The sequence below is a fragment of the Paramisgurnus dabryanus genome, chromosome 15 (assembly GCF_030506205.2).
Source record: "Paramisgurnus dabryanus chromosome 15, PD_genome_1.1, whole genome shotgun sequence".
Taxonomy (NCBI): domain Eukaryota; kingdom Metazoa; phylum Chordata; class Actinopteri; order Cypriniformes; family Cobitidae; genus Paramisgurnus; species Paramisgurnus dabryanus.
This window is the reverse complement of record NC_133351.1, coordinates 16,562,073-16,580,827: the sequence shown is the minus strand read 5'-3', so window position 1 is coordinate 16,580,827 and position 18,755 is coordinate 16,562,073. Positions and strand designations below refer to the sequence as shown.

The 18,755-nt window shown below is 34.9% G+C and overlaps 2 long non-coding RNA genes across 6 annotated transcripts; both read right to left on the bottom strand.

Annotated features, from left to right (window-relative positions):
• Nucleotides 1–3,764: 3,764 nt before the first annotated feature.
• LOC135733047 (uncharacterized) lies at nucleotides 3,765–9,679 on the bottom strand. Its single transcript, XR_010526869.2, has 5 exons — nucleotides 9,495–9,679; nucleotides 8,657–8,703; nucleotides 7,135–7,181; nucleotides 5,130–5,266; nucleotides 3,765–3,889 (listed from the first exon to the last, which is right to left on the bottom strand). It is a non-coding gene; the product is annotated as an uncharacterized lncRNA (long non-coding RNA).
• Nucleotides 9,680–11,465: 1,786 nt separating this feature from the next.
• On the bottom strand, nucleotides 11,466–14,799 carry LOC135733048 (uncharacterized). 5 transcript variants are annotated; one of them, XR_010526873.2, is made up of 7 exons: nucleotides 14,651–14,799; nucleotides 13,590–13,670; nucleotides 13,377–13,450; nucleotides 12,672–12,764; nucleotides 12,440–12,503; nucleotides 12,275–12,373; nucleotides 11,466–11,603 (listed from the first exon to the last, which is right to left on the bottom strand). It is a non-coding gene; the product is annotated as an uncharacterized lncRNA (long non-coding RNA). The 5 variants fall into 5 exon arrangements; XR_012335140.1 differs by lacking the exon at nucleotides 14,651–14,799 and adding an exon at nucleotides 14,243–14,278; XR_010526874.2 differs by lacking the exon at nucleotides 14,651–14,799 and adding an exon at nucleotides 14,237–14,266 and having other exon boundaries at nucleotides 12,436–12,503.
• Nucleotides 14,800–18,755: the final 3,956 nt, after the last annotated feature.

Genomic DNA, 18,755 nt, shown 5'->3' with positions numbered 1-18,755 from the left:
ATGATATTCCGGACAATATTAAAAAGGAATTGCAAATGGTATTTGCAATTGCGTTTCCTACTTGTGGGTGTAAAAACTGTGACTTAATTCAAACGCAAATGCAAACTGTTTGCATTTCCGTTTACGCGAACGTACAATATATGCCAAATTTCAAATGTAAAATCAAAGTCCATTTGCAATTGAGTTTCCTATGTCTTTCGAGTTATGACCCTATGGAGGACTACAAGAGTCATGCAAAATGTAATAAAGAACTTCAATATTTAATAACTACCTGGACAATAAAAATAGCAATTAATAGATTTGTTTAAAAATTCATTAATTAATCTATAAATAAATAGACAAAGTTATAAAAAAAATCATTATGTAAGATTTTATTAGGCAATAAAAAGTGAGATTATAAAAATAACTTAGAAATGAAATATTAATCCATTAATAAATAGTTCAAATTAATATAACAATTTATAAAAACAACATAAAATACTCAATAAGTTCATCATTTTAAATTGCATTTATAAATTCTTAATTAAATAATGGAATTTCAAAATGTATTTCAAAAAGCGATTTAAAAAGAGAAATAAATAACTGGATTTATAAATTGAATTACAAATACAGGTTTAAATTAAGCATTTAAAAGGGCATTTCCGTTTAACTTTTCTGTTTTCATTTTCCCAATGATTCTCCTTATTCTTTTCGCTATTGGATTTGCTTTACGTTTTAGCCTCTCTATTTAGCTTTTCCGTGACTCTTTGGGTCCTTGCAAATGGTCAAATGAGAAATGCAAATTAGCTATGGCCAGGAGGATGTAACAAGCTCGCTGATTGGCTCTGATTGTACGTCATGCGCAGATTTATAGATCTCAGGGCTGCGTTCAGCCCCGACAAAACGTTGCACAACGTTTATTAAACTGAAACGGTGATGCATTGAACACCCTGTTGTGATGACGCAAGAGTTGCAACTACGGTAGCTGAGAGGCCATTTTTTGTGTTCTTTTTTAAATGTTTCTAAAGCCTGATGAAATCGTTATAAATGTGTGTTTAATACTGTAAAATACCCTCGATGTTACAGTCACTGACCTTGCTGTCCAAAATGAAAGACAACATTCCAACTTGAACCCATTGAGAGAGCTGTCTCTTTACTATCGCGTGGTTTTATACATCTTGCCGCTGATTGGGCTGACATTTCTGACACACCCACCAAACAAGAGAAAACGCTTCTAAAACCTGTTGCATTCCGTTGCACACCGTTTCCAGGAAACATGTCGTTCAACCCGGAAACCGTAGCAAAACGTTGCGCACCGGTGTGAGATTGAACATGCCCCAGATGAGGACCCAAAGAGTCACGGAAAAGCTAAATAGAGAGGCTAAAACGAAAAGCAAATCCAATAGCGAAAAGAATAAGGAGAATCATTGGGAAAATGAAAACAGGAAAGTTAAACGGAAATGCCCTTTTAAATGCTTAATTTAAACCTGTATTTGTAATTTAATTTATAAATCCAGTTATTTATTTCTCTTTTTAAATCGCTTTTTGAAATACATTTTGAAATTCCATTATTTAATGAAGAATTTATAAATGCAATTTAAAATGATGAACTTATTGAGTATTTTATGTTGTTTTATAAATTGTTATATTAATTTGAACTATTTATTAATGGATTAATATTTCATTTCTACGTTATTTTTATAACCTCACTTTTTATTGCCTAATAAAATCTTACATAAATGATTTTTTTATAACTTTGTCTATTTATTTATAGATTAATTAATGAATTTTTAAACAAATCTATTAATTGCTATTTTTATTGTCCAGGTAGTTATTAAATATTGAAGTTCTTTATTACATTTTGCATGACTCTTGTGGTCCTCCATATGACCCTGCCATATTTCAATCTCAATTGCAATTCATAATTTGCTATTTCACTTCCTCTAGCATCGCTACCGATCTTGCCAAAACTCAAATGAAATCGCAATCCTCTTTGCATTTGCGTTTCCAATGCCTGTACTTAAACTTGTCAATCACAGTGTTGGAGGTGGGGTTATATTATAGGGCGTGTTTGGAAGCGACGTCACTCACAGTCGACCACGCTTCACTGCGCTTAAACGGCCACAATGGAGAGCACAAGAAAAGCTAAAATGATAACGCAGAAAAATTTTTATACATTAAATTATATATTACCTCAGTTATATTTCAGCAATTAACCAAATAAGCTTAAGCACTGTTTATTAGCATGCATAAACTTGCATTAACTTGCTAGTAAAGAAAGATGCCATTTTAAAGCATTTTAATAAAAAAAGAGCTCATTCTGTGTTAATCAGATGTGATGTGAGCTAGTGAAGTACCAAGTAAATGTGGGTACATTAATTCATGCTAATAACATTTTATTTTAATAGTGATTGGTTATTGGTTAAATTTTCTTTCTTCAGGGTTCTAGAGCACCAGTCCACATATATTTCTCTCACCCTCTCTAGAAATATCGCATTTGCAGCTTTTATCCTGTTTCCCCACGACGATTAATGACGAGAAACATCTCATGCTGCACCTGACCCTTAAGAAAATTAACCATGGTTTTACTACAGTTAAAAAAAAACATCCCAGGTAGCCAAAACAGTTTGGCCCAATAATGGCCCAAATCCGGCAGGCCAGAAAAAAAAACACGGCCCAGTTCCGGCTGCCAGAAAAGGGCCAACTCTGGGATGAATGACGCCCCAGAATCGGCCCAAGTACACTGGCCCATGTCCGGGTGCCTAAAGTGAGCCGGCACTGCCAGCACAGTGCCAGAATCACGCCAGCTAAAACTGTACACTCAGCCAAAACTGGCCAATGTCCGGGTGCTTAATGTCAGCCGACACTGCCAGCAAAGTGCCAGAATCATGCCAGGTTAAACTGTACACTCAGACGAAACTAGCCCGAATTTTTTTTTAAAGTGTTTTTTCCACAAAACAATACTTTATAACCTTAGCCCTTAAGATGGCATGTACTTATCCCTTCTTAAAAAAACTTTTATTATATTTAGTTAAAAAAAGTTAAACTGCACATTAGGGGCCAGATTTACTAAACAGGGCAAATTAGCGCATGAGCGCAATTCCAAAAATGGCTGATGGGAGTGGTGATATCTGCGGGTTATTTACTAAAAAAGCGCTAATTAAATAACACAGGCGCAACAGCTGATTTCCATAATGACCAACCAATCTACTAAGAGCAGCGCAAATTAGCGCATGGTTGCAAATAAGCAGAGATGATGCTCCTGCAGGTGCATGTGATATACAGGCCGATAAATAAAGGCAGAGAGACGCGTGAACTTATCTGGTAAAATGATCCTGGAAATCCTCTCCCTTCTACCATGCAGTCTCTGATTTCTGCGATGTCTCCTCCTAGCAACAACAATTGCAGCCATTTCGAGCGCAAAATGATTTAAGACATGCTTTTTTTCGGCGTTAAATAGTCGCGCAAATGCCATACATAACACATGCGCAAACATTAGTAAATCGCGTTGCGTGAATCATTTAAATAGTCTCCTCCCAAAATGTTTGCGTCTGAAAGGGAAACTCCTAGAAATGCATATGCAATCAGGTCAGTCGCAAAAAGAACTAGACCACACCTTTTCAGCGCTAATGATCCACTGCGCGTCTTTAGTAAATTCCGACATCGCTATTTACCGCCAAAATGATGGTTTACGCTGGCGCAAGCGCTTAGTAAATCTGGCCCTAGAAGTTCTATCCTCAATGTTTGTGATGCTTTTAATGTGTTAAGTGTCACACTTTACTGTAGGTGTTTAAAAAAGAAAGAAAAATATACAGTATGTTTACATGTTTATTTGAAACATAACATTACATTAATAAAACATTAATAAACATCTGGACACTCCTCAAGTGTACCCTAAAAGAAGGAAAGACTGAGAGAAAAGAGATAAGAGGGGGAACAGAAAATGACTCATGGTTACTTCATCAGATAGACTGAAGGCATTAATGTTAAATTGGGTAAATGTTAAAGGAATAGTTCACCCTAACATAAAAATTCTGTCATCATTTACTCATCCTCATGTTGTTTTAAAGGTAGGGTAACAGATTTGATCCTGAAAGATTTTTAGTTATGCTGGTTAAGAGGCTGTTTACACTTGGTATTAAGATGCGTTTTCACGTGCGCTCACCTCCTGTCTGTAAACAGCAAGAAAAGCAAACTTTTTTGCTGAATTGACAACCTGTACAGGAGCCACAAAACGAAAGGCATCTTTTATAACAACAACAGCAAAAACTGCCTGGATCAGCAAGAGCAAAAACCCAAATTAACATCTGTAACTTTACTGCTTTAGCACGAGATGCAAACAGCTGCAGGAGGCAAAGGGTCTGAAAGGGTCGTTGTTTATTTTGGTTTTAAGGTAGGTACGCGATATGTTTGTATTGAGATGGATTCAGATATTCTACTTTGATGAAACATTGTGTTGCTTATGAAATTTGTGTTCGTTTACGGATTAGCATAACGATATAGTTACTACGTCTACACAACCGAACGTGTGCTTAAACTAATTCTGATATAAACCAGTTGTTTATGTTGGTTATTTTGGAAGTGTTATTCATTTTGTACTGCAAAGTTTTCTCACTGGTGAATGAGACATGAAATGTGACCGTCTGATCTGTGCATGTTCATGTGTTTTGAAAGAGGCGTGACTTTGGATGGCGATTTGACTTAAGGGTGGGATCGTGATTTCATTACTAGGCGGCTACCGTTAGCATTTTTCAAAATGTGTTACCCTACCTTTAAACCTGTATGAATTTTTTCTGATGAACACAAAAGAAGATATTTTTAAGGAATGATGGTAAACACACAGCAGATTGTAACCATTGACTTCCATAGAAGGAATAAAAAAATATGATGGAATTTAATGGGTACCGTCACCTGTGTGCTAACCATCATTTATCAAAATATTTTCTTCATCATATATCACAATACTTTCAAAATACTTTTTCCTACTATGGAAGTCAATGGTTACAATGTGCTGTGTTTTTACCATCATTACGCAAAACATCTTAATTTGTGTTCATCAGAAAAAATCATGCAGATTTAGAACAACATGAGGATGAGTAAATGATGAAAGAATATCTATTGAACTATCCCTTTAACAACAATTGAAATACCTTGAATTTGCTTGTTTTCAGGCCCGCTCTCTTATTCTTTTTGCATCTCTGTCAGATGCAAGCTGCAGAAGTTTTTACGAACTTTTCTACTTCACCATCTGGTGCACGAACAGTAGTTGAATTTCTTCTGACAGATTCTTGAAAAGAAACAAAATTATTTAATTAGGTAAATGCAAGCATGTTAGTTTAACCCTGGAGAACCCAAGAACCCTTCTCTTAGAATCAATTAACATTGGCCACATTTGACCCGTGGGTTCTCCAGGGTTAAATGTTACCTACAAGCTATTCTGCTTCAAAAACATTGACAGGTACTTTAGGTTGGAAGACTTATAGCTTCATTGATTAACATTGTAATCCCCAGATTCAGTTAAATTTTTTCTCAAATTCCGTGTTTTTCGTTTTATTCTGGATTCTGGTTAAATTAAATTTCAGTAATCAAAAAGCACATCTTATCAACTGAAAACATAACAGAAAATTAGCAGATCCACCACTGCAGTGAATATACTGTACTGTATGAGTGTGCGACTGTGCGTTTCCACAAGGTGACGTGCCTGTTTACCAGCATGTATAGCTCGTATATGGTTCTCAGACACGAGGGCTCACTAAGTTTTCTTTCTTGTTTAAGTGAACATAAACAGCTGTATGTTTATTAGTATATTGAAGCAGTGCCGTCTTAAAGCTGTCTTGGGTGTTCAAAGCTGTCTTGAGTGTTCAATGTTCATTACACAAAAAAAATGAAAACCCCTCACTACTATTAACTGAATAAATTTCACAGCTGCACATTTAATCCATACAGTGAGGACTGTGCAGTGTTTTATTTGTATTTATTGCTAAGGTTCATGTTAAAATCATGTTGACAGACAATTTCATAACTAATATATTTACATTTAATACAGATGCCTGAAAAGTAAAACAAGATGAGTATAGTATTATGATTAAGAGGAAATATAAAAAATTTGGTTGCTTTTCAGTAGCATTGTTGTAGTGACAGCCAAAATACATTGGCCTATATGTAATACACATGAGTAGTACAAAGTCCATTTCCTACTTTGCAAACTCGACACAACAGCAAAAAAACTAAACAAAAATGAGTGGAAGTGGCAACGAATATCCAAAGATGATAAATTGTGGACAAAAAGGTAGCACGAATTCCTTTATATGGAAGTGGTATGGCTAGCTAAAAAACTGACGAGGCGCAGATTAAAATATAAATGAACCCTCTTATTTTTGTGGCTTCAGTCATTGTTGGCATACTGTTTTAAAGCTGGAAGCATTAACAACTTACATCGAAATATATATCATTATCGTTCAATATGGATTTTTGCCATATTGCCCAGCCCTAGGCCGATGTATTTTGGCTGTCACTACAACAATGCTACTGACAAGCAACCAAATGTTTTTTTTTTATCATAACACTATACTCATCTTGTTTTACTTTTCAGGCATCTGTATTAAATGTAAAAATATTAGTTATTAGAATCTATGATTTAACATTAGCAATAAATACACACAAAACACTGCACAGTCCTCACTGTATGAATTAAATGTGCAGCTGCAAAAGTTGTTCAGTTAAAAAAAGTGAGTGATTTTCATTTTTGGGTGGAAAGAACATTTCTGACACAGAAAGCAGTAGGCTATTGTCACTTTAAGACCCAGAACAGCTTTAAGACTGCACTGCTTTAATATACTGATACTGACACATCTAGCTGTTTATGTTCACTTAAACAAGAAAGAAAACTTAGTTTAGTGATCACGCATGTGTTGACTGCGTGCTGTGTGCGTGCTTCGCGAGCCCTCATGTCTGAGGAACAAATGTCAAGCGTGCGCGTTGTGGGAACGCTGAGTTGCACACTCATACAGAACAGTATATTCAATGCAGTGGTGGAGCCGCTACTTTTCTTCATTTTTTCTAAATTTGTGAATGTCCTGTAAATAATATATACTTTTTAAAGCGGTACGGATGTGTGCGTGGGCAAGGCGGACATGGAAAGAAAGTATACTGTACCTTTTCTGTCTGTTCTGTTCCAGCCTTTATTGGAACCTGCTAGTGCTCTGAAAAACACATGAAAGATCTGAATTTCTTGTGTAATATTTTTAGACACATTATGTTATTTATGTATATTTATTCAGAAAACCATTACATTTACTTGCTAATGTATATATATACATAAACATACAATACATATATAATATTGATGGCTCTTGCTTCGTTCTGAAACCCTAGATGGCAGTTTTCTTATCCTCGAACAAACTGTCATCACAAGGGCCATGTTTACATGCACAAAATTTTGTCAATCCGACTGAATTTAATCCGATGAAAGGTTACAACAATACAGTTTACATGCACCCTAAACATGTTTAAATGTTTGCACCTCAAAATGTTTGTTTTCATGTACATTTTATATAAACCGAACATCTGTGCAAGCGCACAGCCAGGGTTGGCAGCTTCACATATCAAAACCATCCCCATGGACATTCAAAATTAGCCCAAAAGCATCCCAATGACTTATCACAGCCCAAATACCAATAACTAATGAACAAAATCCTTTCATATCTGACCCGCAGAAAAAACAACTCGCAAAGACAGTTTAAACAGTAGCCCAAATCTGAACGAAAAAAAGAGAGGACTTGGCAATGCCACCCCAAAGCCAAACCAAAGCAAATAAGAGGTAAATATACGACGTGAACTTGAGCACAAATTTTCTGTGCACATGCACAATGTATTTTTGCATCCGACAAAATACTTCGATTCACGCATTTACATGCATACTTTTCTCCTGCTGATCGGATCACAGATTGGACTACACCACCCCTTTCAATACGATTCAAATTTGCATCCAATCTACCTCAATCGTATTGATTAAGGTTTTTACATGACGGCTTTTTAATACGATTGAGCCATCAATACGATTACAAACTGATTAATTGGTTGCATGTAAACATAGCTACTAGAAACATAAGTACTAGAATAAGGGCACACCACTAAGGTAAAAAAAAAACGGTTACATGCCCAATTGTGCCAGTGTTGTATTATCGAGAAAGTTCATTATTATTTTTATACCTTTTTAAGCCTTGCCTATTTAAAATTGTAATATTTGCAAGATGCAGCAAAAGAGAACTCAATTTGGTTTTTAAGGGTTGTTTTGAGATTTTCAATTATATAAAAAAGTAAGTTTTCCTTACTCTTAATCACACACATCCACAGATAATTGTGTTTTCTCTACCATTATATTTATTTTTCAAAATGACTGCAAATGCCAAATCCATAAACTGGAATTGTGATCTAATAAAATATCTTGTTATTATAGTTTACATAACAACGTTTACATATCAAAGTTTAGTTTAGACTACTTAATGTAAAGACTTATAAAGACTTGTTATTTGTAATATATATTTGTAGCCCTAAACAAATCCCTATCATACTTCTGGCCCCAATTGACCCCTCAGACAGTCCTGACATTAACAATGCAACAAAACTGATTCCCAAGAAATATCCATGCCCCGTCCAATATTGTACTTTTACTTACATTAATTCTTCAAATGAATTCTGTCCAAACTGATGATCTTGAGAAATCTAAATGTGACAAAAACAATCACAATAAGTTGTTAAGTTGTATAACAGACAGACAGATCATAGATACAAAATGTTAAGTAATAATTACATAATTAAGGTTCACTCATTTTCTACAAAGTATCTTTCAATAGATGAAATCGGTTATAATGTTGTGCAACAGTGAGGTGGAAATATTTTTACTGCAGGTGCACTTTAAGTAAAGAAGTTTAACTACTAGCTGTGTCCTGTAGCTGCAATGCTCTCTATTCTGTGAAATTAAAACGTTTTCTGTACCAGACAAAGTTATACCATGGTAAAAAAAAATTACCTCAGTCAGCTGTATAATAGCGGAACTGGCTGAGGTGGCTAAGAGTGTTTAGCAGAATAGCTTCACGATCCCTCAGTTACTCCCGCCTGCTGCATAGACTGCTGAGGCAAATCCTCAGACCAGTTTTATGAGTTGCGAAATATTATTTGTTTGTTATGCTAAACGAAATATTACTGTTTAAGTAAGTTCATTAAACTGAGCAGAGTTCATTTCTTATGTCCGAATTCTCCTTCTCAGATAAATTATAAAAATCGATTTTCTACTCAAATTTATCTAGAAAGACTTCAGTATTTTAATAATAAATTCAAATGCTAATTTACATATTTGTTGAAGTGGGATTGTGGTCATTTAAATAATTACGTATACTATATCAGTCACACCAGTTTGTCCTTCTTTTAAATGAAGTTTACATATATCTAATATGTGCAGAGTATAAATATTTTAAGCATTAAAATTATGTTAAATAACTTCCAAAAAGTCTTACCTCAGAGAAATTGCAGCAGACTTCATGCAGCTACAACCGTTAAAGCCCGGTAAATGTCGTCACTAGATGTCGCAGCTAGTGCGCATGTCTTGAAACAGCAGCAGTTCTTTTTCCAAAATAAAAGTTCCTTTAACCAGCTTTAATTGTCTAAAAATTGTAATCGATAAATTATAAATAGATCAATCTTTATGATCAAATTAGTTCAAATTCTGGAAAAGGGCTGAAAAATTGTAGTTGTAATAAAGTAAACAAATTGACAAGGTTTACAGCTTATAAAATGTTTTTATAAAATCTCAATTTAGTATTTGACCATTAATTAATACAATATGTGTTTTTTGAAATATTACATACATAGAAAATATTTCAGGATAAACTTAATTGCCCAGATACTTACATTCAATAGGCTAATGGCACTTTATGCCTCTACAAACCTATTCTTAACATTAAAATATGCTTCTCCCCTTCCCTTATTTTATTAGGGAAAAATTTCTGAGCTTAACTTTTCCTCACACTACTTTTCACTTATTGACATAGGCTACCATTAATCAGGAATACTAAAAACAATTATCAAAACATTAAATAGAAACAATTATATGCATATCAATTGTTAAATTAATATATTTTTATTAAAACAAACGTGAAATGTGAAAGCCAATATGTGGAAAATATGCCATTTGTCAGCCAAAATCGGACCAAATCCGCATATCCACAGCCTAGCCGAATCTGGCAACTTTTGCTGGGCCAGTGCTGGCTTAATGCTGGTAAGCCGCAGCCAGAACACAGCCGTGTGCGCCGACACTCAGCCGGATCTGGCCCGAATGCACTGGCTACCTGGGATGGTTTTGACAGCCATGGTTTTCAAAAATCATAGTTAAACTATGCTAGTGTAGTAAAACCATGGTTTTGCTGATAGTAATCAATACACCAAAAACCATGGTTACTACACTTTTACCACAATAAAACCATGGTTAATTTTCGTAAGGGGAACTTTGGGACCACTCGTCTTCCGACTCGCTGTCACTCATTGCTGACTCCGTTGAGCCACCGACCACTCTTTGTTTTGTCAGACAGATTAACATTTTTATATTGTTTTACTAAAAATACCAAGGTTACAAAATCTTTGTTAACCTTTTGAAGAAAATAAGGGTTATATGATATTTTGATACATAATAGACTGCATTAATTTTATAATACATTTAGTCAATAAGTCAGCTAAATGTTCACATATTATTTTTCTGATCGTAATATCATTTAGCATACTTCATTGACTGATTTATAAAATAATACCTTTTCTAATAAAACAAAAGTGTTTAAAATAATACACTTATGATACACGTCTAATAATACACTTATAGCGTTTGACATGAGATAATGTCAAATCATTCTGCCATATTATTACTGACAAAATCAATTGAACCCAGTCGGCATTTCAACGTTGATTCAACGTTGAATCAACGTCAGGTACCAACGTTGAATCAACGTTGGATTACCTTTCGGTTTTGCAAAAAATTTCAACGTTGAAATCACGACGTTGTTTCAACGTCACACTTTCAACATAGGTGAATTATGGTTGATATCATGACGCAATTTCAACCTTCTATTTCCTTGTTGTTTTTAACACTAAATATAGATTTTTACTTTACACTGCAATACTCACTAAATGATTTACTGTAAACGTGTCCTTTTTAGTGCAATTATCATATGAATGCAACTTGCTACGCATAACTTACAGTACAACCCCATTCATAAAACTAAACACTTAAGGAAGGTAAAGTTTAAATGTGGACAAATAAAATGGCAGGTGCCTACCCTTTCCAAATAAACATGAAAGCAGCTGTTAAAAATATTTTTTTATGGATAAAACACATTATTTCAAACAGTTAGGTTTCCAGTTAGTAGTGCAGAAGTGGAATTTTCTAAATATATAATAAAATCATAAAATATAAAACCAAATTAAGTTTAAAAGTCATTTTATTAATCTGAATAGAAAAACTTTATTCAAGAAAAACTGCAAATATGAATTTTGTTGTTGGTTTAGTTGACAGTCTTCTTATGGCCACCACCACCCATCTATTCTGGCTCATGCTGTACTTAATATGATGACAGCATCTAAGGAGGGAAAAAAACACAAGATATTTAATTTTCAAAAAATGCTGCATTTTAGCCCATGTACAAAAAAATCTTGTTATTGCACATCAGGGCAAGATGCGTTTTCTTTGATAGTCTGACTTGAAACATTGCATAGCCATCTGATGAAGGAACAAAGCTGTTGTGTTTACGAAGATGACAATGAGGTTCAATTAAGATCATCTACAGTCCATTCAGAAATCATACACCTTTCACTTTCAATTTTATGTTGTTGCATGATACTGTAATTGTTTAGATATTTTTACAAAGTAAAAACAGAATTTTAGAAACTTTTGCAAATGTATGAAAAAAGAAAACATCATATTTACATTATACATATTCAGACCCTTTGCAACAACTGAGGTTGCTGAGATGTTTCTACACCTTAAATCGTCCTGATGAACACAACGATTTATTAAAGAATGTCTGCAACCAAACTGACCAGAAGCACCATTGACTTACATAGTAGGATAAAGAATACTATGGTAGTGAATGGTGCTTCTGATCGATGTGGTTACAAATGAATCCAATACTGAATGCTTAAGTGATATTAACTTTATATTTTCAACACCCCTAAAAGAGATGCTTAACAAAGCAAACACTGACAGGTTGCTTTACGTGTGGGTCAAACAGCCTTTTGTGTAGTCCCTTACCAATGAAATCGAAGATGGACTTCAGAACTTCTGGATTGTCTGTGTAAGCCTTTAAACTCGCCCAGACCAGCAAGGCATCTTGTTAGCAGACATCCCGACCTGATCAAAAACTTTTGATTAGGAGATGTTCTAATCCTATTTTTAATACATGTTTTACAAACTTACCACAGGTGATCTGGCAAAGCGACTTACGAAACAGCATCTTCCCAAATCTCCTCTTCAGGCTCATCTTAGCGATCATTGCATTTGATAAAGTTTGGAAAAAGAAAAACAAATTTCATTAGTATAGAAATATAAATGTAATCTTTTGGTTAGAAATACAGAAAACTGTGGCCCAAGTACAACTTTTAAAGAAATTAAGAATGTTTAAATTTTTTGTCATAACACTATTCATTACCTTTTAAGGGGGAATGATTTGGGCATCTGGAAAGACACACTACTTCACCTCTCTGTATTTTATCACACGTCTTCAAATTGCATGTTGATCTGCCTACAATTTAAAACACATTATAAAATAAAAACAAGTCATAGCCCCTTTTAAAAAGAAAACATAAATTGTGAAATACAAAACACTGCATCTTAATTATTAGGATTAGTAGAATTTGATCTGATTACAAAACAAATATGCATTGTAAGGTTTTAGGGGAGACGCTTCACAAAAAAGAAATGGTAAATTACGGATTTCTATTACAACATGGTATCTTGGTGGTGCATTACCAGGGTAGGTGGTAGCTCATTGACAATTAAAAAAATTATGATTAAAGCCATAATACATAAAGATAAGAACAAATAAATGCTGTCAAATACACCTCCACAAAGACCCATTTTTTTCTGTCAATATGAAGCCTCTATAAAACTTGCATCACCATCCACTCTGAAAACTGGATTAACTTTTGTCTCTGTCTACTGAAAACAAAGTGTTTGAAATATGTAGGCCTACATACTGTAGAAGGAATAGTGGCATACAAAAGAAATTAATTGCTGTGCTGAAAAGTAACCATTGTATCCTAAATTAGTTTCTTATATTTTCCTAATGACAATGATAAACCAGTCTTGAGAAACAAGTAGCAGTTGTTTTTAAAAAGCCACTCTCAATTCTCACCTGTGAAGTTTCTTGTGTTTGTGTGTCATTCTGTTTCTGATCTGACAACCCTTGCTGTCTGTTTCTTGTTCAATCTTGACAAAATATAAAAAAGTAAAATTAGTGCAATATTGGAAGAGAATTCTATAATGACTTTATCAGAACATGAATACATATACTTGCATACTGCATTTAAGTAAATATTGTAGAATAGCGGGGTTAACACAATATTACCTGATCCAGATGTAGTGGCTGCTGATGCATGAAAATCTCAGCATTGACAAGATCATCCTCACTTTTCTAATTTGAAGGGCTCTGATAACGAAGACATTACAAAAGAGTTATAAAAATATACTAAAAACAAGAGCATATTTGTCTAGATAACCAATATTTTCTATTTCCATTAAAACTTGCTAACTATTCAACAAGTAAGCAAAATTACACCGTTACAATGTATTTCAATTCGAATAGAACATGCCAACTTACACGACATGATATTTTCGTACAAAGGAGTTAACTGAAGTGTTTCATGCCGCTTAAAATCATCATGGATACTGCGCGAATGACCGCAGGTGAGCGTCATAAGCGCAACATGTAATTGACTGATTGCCATGGAAACATGAGGGTCACGTCGACTATCTTGTCCCTTTTAATTTTATAACTGCATTTATACACATTTCCCCGTCGAGAAAACCTCAGCATGATTAATATTGGATTCGACGCCCATGTTATCACGTCATCAATAAGTTTGGATTAATGTCATTAACACGAACTGCTATACGTATCCGTTATTGCGAATTCGTGAGCCATAAAACACCAACATCTCATCTAAGTTTTAACACTTTATCAGTAATATGAATTTGAGAAACTAAGCAGCTTACACTGACCGCACCGCACTCTCGAGCTGCTCCTCCTTACAAAAGGCTGATAGGTGTCTGTGGCGCCTGTAAGACCTCTCGGATATAAGTTACGCTGACTGAACAACGAAATCAACACTTTTTCACCGAAGTTGTCCAAAAAAGCCCATACATTTATAACTAGTTGCTTTTCTGAAGCAAAAACCACCAAGTGGTTAAGTTGATAAAAACACACCTCATATTAATTTATTAATATTCATAATAACGAAGTCCAATTTCGGCGGGAACATCCCGTGGACTAGCAAATTAACTACTATAACGAATACATTCGCAACTAACAGAAAAAAACCCGATTTGCCATCGTGCTTTTTTGTCATACCACTTTGTATATGCGAATAAAATAACTTTATGCGTTTACATTGACTTATATTTCCTTACCTCTTCTTTCTCTGAAGCATTTTCTCGTGTGATACGCAAGATCTCGAAGACAGCCGTTAAAACAGTCCAATCTCGTGTAATCTCGCGAGATTACGTCGCTACCTGTATATTCAATTATTTGTTACATTTTTTTTTATAATGTCATCAATTTTATAAAATAAGTTTTTAAATTTATTTTCTGAATGATTCACATATTATAAAACATTATTTTATTGTCTCTCTGCAACCATTTACTTCACTGTTGTTTCAACGTTGTTTCAACGTTGAATCAACGTTGAACAAACAACTGACGTTATTTCAACCAAATTTCAACGTTGATTTTTAAGCATTTTATTAACCTTTTTCAACCGTTTACCATTCACCGTTGTTTCAACGTTGTTTCAACGTTGAACAAACAACTGACCTAATTTCAACCAAATTTCAACGTTGAAGGTCGGTCATATGCCCGCTGGGAAGGTCAATAATCAATTAATTAAGATGCGTTCGTTTAATTCATAAACGTACACTTTTGAAACGGTGCTTATCTGGTTAATAATTGCTGCAATATAACTGAGGTAATATATAATTTAATGTATAAAAAATTTTCTGCGTTATCATTTTAGCTTTTCTTGTGCTCCCCCTTGTGGCCGTTTAAGCGCAGTGAAGCGTGGTCGACTGTGAGTGACGTCGCTTCCAAACACGCCCTATAATATAACCCCACCTCCAACACTGTGATTGACAAGTTTAAGTACAGGCATTGGAAACGCAAATGGAAAGAGGATTGCGATTTCATTTGAGTTTTGGCAAGATCGGTACGCGATGCTAGAGGAAGTGAAATAGCAAATTATGAATTGCAATTGAGATTGAAATATGGCAGGGTCATAACTCGAAAGACATAGGAAACTCAATTGCAAATGGACTTTGATTTTACATTTGAAATTTGGCATATATTGTACGTTCGCGTAAACGGAAATGCAAACAGTTTGCATTTGCGTTTGAATTAAGTCACAGTTTTTACACCCACAAGTAGGAAACGCAATTGCAAATACCATTTGCAATTCCTTTTTAATATTGTCCGGAATATCATTCCATAGGCATGTGTTCTGCACAGGTTGAGCCCTATCTGTGCACGTGCCTGCATCGAAATCAGTTGAACAGAACAAAAGTCAATTCAAAGCCACATAAGTTCTTCCTATAATTTTATACTGTTGTAAGTCCTTAATGTCAACTTAAAGGCTTCTTGTGCGTCTGAGGGCCTTTTAGGGCGCTATTTAAAAACACAATATGGTCATTTATTAAAATAATAACCCTGCTGTATTTGGTTGTGTAATTATATTGTTTCTTCTCAGAACTGCATGGTATGTTAAGGCGAAGAAGAAGAGATCATACTGTGAAAAGAGAAAGCGTGGCAGGGTGAATGTTGGAAGAACCGGTGCTTAGTGATTGCAGTGATAACATATGGCTCGGTTTCCTAGGTGAACGTGTATGTGCATGCAAACAAAAGTGTCCCATTTTCTAAATAAAACCATGATTGAGTTTTTTGTCAAATTTGTGTACTTCATTTAATATCCTCACTACCATCTGAGGGCTTCCTGCTTTTACAGTCTATAAGTGTCCTCAATATACAGTAGATAGAAGAAGAAGACCAAGTGCTTGTGTGCAGTAAATCAAAACAAGCAGTAAATATTTAGTATCTTGCTCAAGATGAATTAATATTTTAAAATTTGCCATCATTTTATGAACGCATTAGAATAATTTGGCTACATAGCGTGAGGTTGTGTATGTGTGCATGGATGATGTTTTTTTTTTAGATTCAACAGATAAGCATTGAGACCGACAGACAGACATGAGTAAAGCGTGATGCATAGATGAACAAAAGCATTTACTGCCCTATACACTCATAGCATGAGTTTGACACTCTTTTTATGCATATTTAGAAGCACAATATAATTGCACAAATGCAGCTGCTGCTTTGACAACAATGACAAAAGGCATAATTACTGCTGGGAAGTGGGAACAAAACTAAGATGATGCCACTTTACTGGACAAGAAGTAATTTACCTCAGAGAATCGTGTTGCTTTTTTATTCTTTTAGAATACTGTAATCTATGTAATATAATACAAGTATGTATTTCGAAAGCTATATAATTTCTTCCATTCATGTTGCTTATAAATACATCCATATGCATATGGCATGCTTTCAGATGACATCACATTGATATTATTATATTGATATACTGTTAAACTGAGATCATTTCTTCAACTCATAGACAGACATTTAGGATTTTTAAAGAACAAGATTATATAGTGTAAAAGCAGGTATGAAATAACAGAGACAGCAGGGTGGAGAAGGAGAGCAAAAAACACAAAGCTCAGAAATGAGAGGAGAGTCATTTTACAATCCAAAGTACAGCTTTAAACACATTGATGCTTACCATGTTTCAACAATGAAAACTTCTCTTTTTTAGCCAAGTCCAAAAATATTAAGCTTTCCAGGCACCTTAATCAAACCATTTTAATGCATATGCATTAATTCCAATTTCACATTGTATAAATGGTAACATTTTTCATATGCATTACTTCTTAATGAATTAAAGTTCACCTATTTCATTGCAACAAAAAAAAAAAACGTTACAATGTGTTTGCATGGTTTATGGTTAAACAACATATTATTTTCCAAATATCGTACATTTTTGTAGCTCTAGATATACAGTTTTCCTTAAACGCACTGATTTTGTACAAAACTCATCTATCTGAAAAGCGCTGTGTACCTGATTGGCCAGCTAATCTGTAAATTGTGATTGGCCTGAATACCTCTGACGTCACCTGGAAATGTGACGCTCCTTACTATGTTTGAAAGATTCGGTCTCTATGCAATGCTTACAGGAGTTAACTTATAGGCCGTAAGTCCAAGCGGGAGGAATTATGATAATGTCAGCCTTGTCTACGTCAACAATCCCAGGAAGTAAACTGTTGCCCACAGTCTGTGTATTTGTTGTAGTCTAAGAAAACAGACTTACTACTCACTGAGATGGTTAAATGCAGAGGTCACATTTTAGTATGGGCTACCATACTTGACAATCTTGTCACTTTCACTTCACATACAATATGTATGGCAGTTTATCCCATGAGTGATGCTGTCTCCTTAGTCCAGGGCTGTCCAATCCTGCTCCTGGAGGGCCGGTGTCTGTGCAGAGTTTTGCTCCAACCTTCAAATAATCAAACACCTGATCCAGCTAATCAAGGTCTTACTAGGCATACTAGAAACTTTCAAGAAGATGTGTTGAGGGAAGTTTCAGCTAAACTCTGCAGGACACCAACTCTCCAGGACCGAGTTTGGCCCTAGTCTAAAATAATTTTTCATGATCCACGGAAAAAATATGGTTAGGGAGAGTAAAGAGTGGTAAAAGTTTCCTGTTTGAGTGAACTATACACCAGACCATGTTTCTAATAGTGTTGCTGGAGTTTTAAGTGGAGTGGTTCTGTTGCTGGTTGAGCTGAATTGCCTCTGCGGGACTCTGTTTAGACATAAAGAGGTTTGTCAGGCCTTCCAACTGTGCCTCTCCAATTCAACAGTACAACACTGATCAAACTTTGAGCTGCCACCCTGGGGTATAAACTAGGGTTGCTGGGGAGAGATATTTAGGCATTAATCACTGAGATAGGACTCCATGTGATTTAAAGACATATATGTTTGGACTGGAATACCTTTTATTTCACTTTAAAATAATATATGAAGCAGTAGGAACAGGATCTAAAATTTTATTTTGCCACTTGGCGGTGGCCTGTGAATTGAGAATGTTTACTGGCCATATATGTGACCCTGTCTGTGAAAACTCAGCTGAAATCATTTATGATTTACAGTTTTTTTTTTCTTTTTTAAAGAAAATCATCCCACATAATGAAAAGATCATTGTGTGAAAATATAGCCTTGATACCTTTAATATTGACATAAGTAAGGCCATGCTAATGGTTGAAATGAATGTAAAATCAATGGATGAAATCAAACTTTAATGCTCCAAATCTCAAACAGATTTTAAGACATTAGCTTGGATTTCAGACAGTGGCCGTTTCTCAGTATGCGTTCTTCTGTTCTTGTGGCCCAAGTTCACATCAAATTCCCATA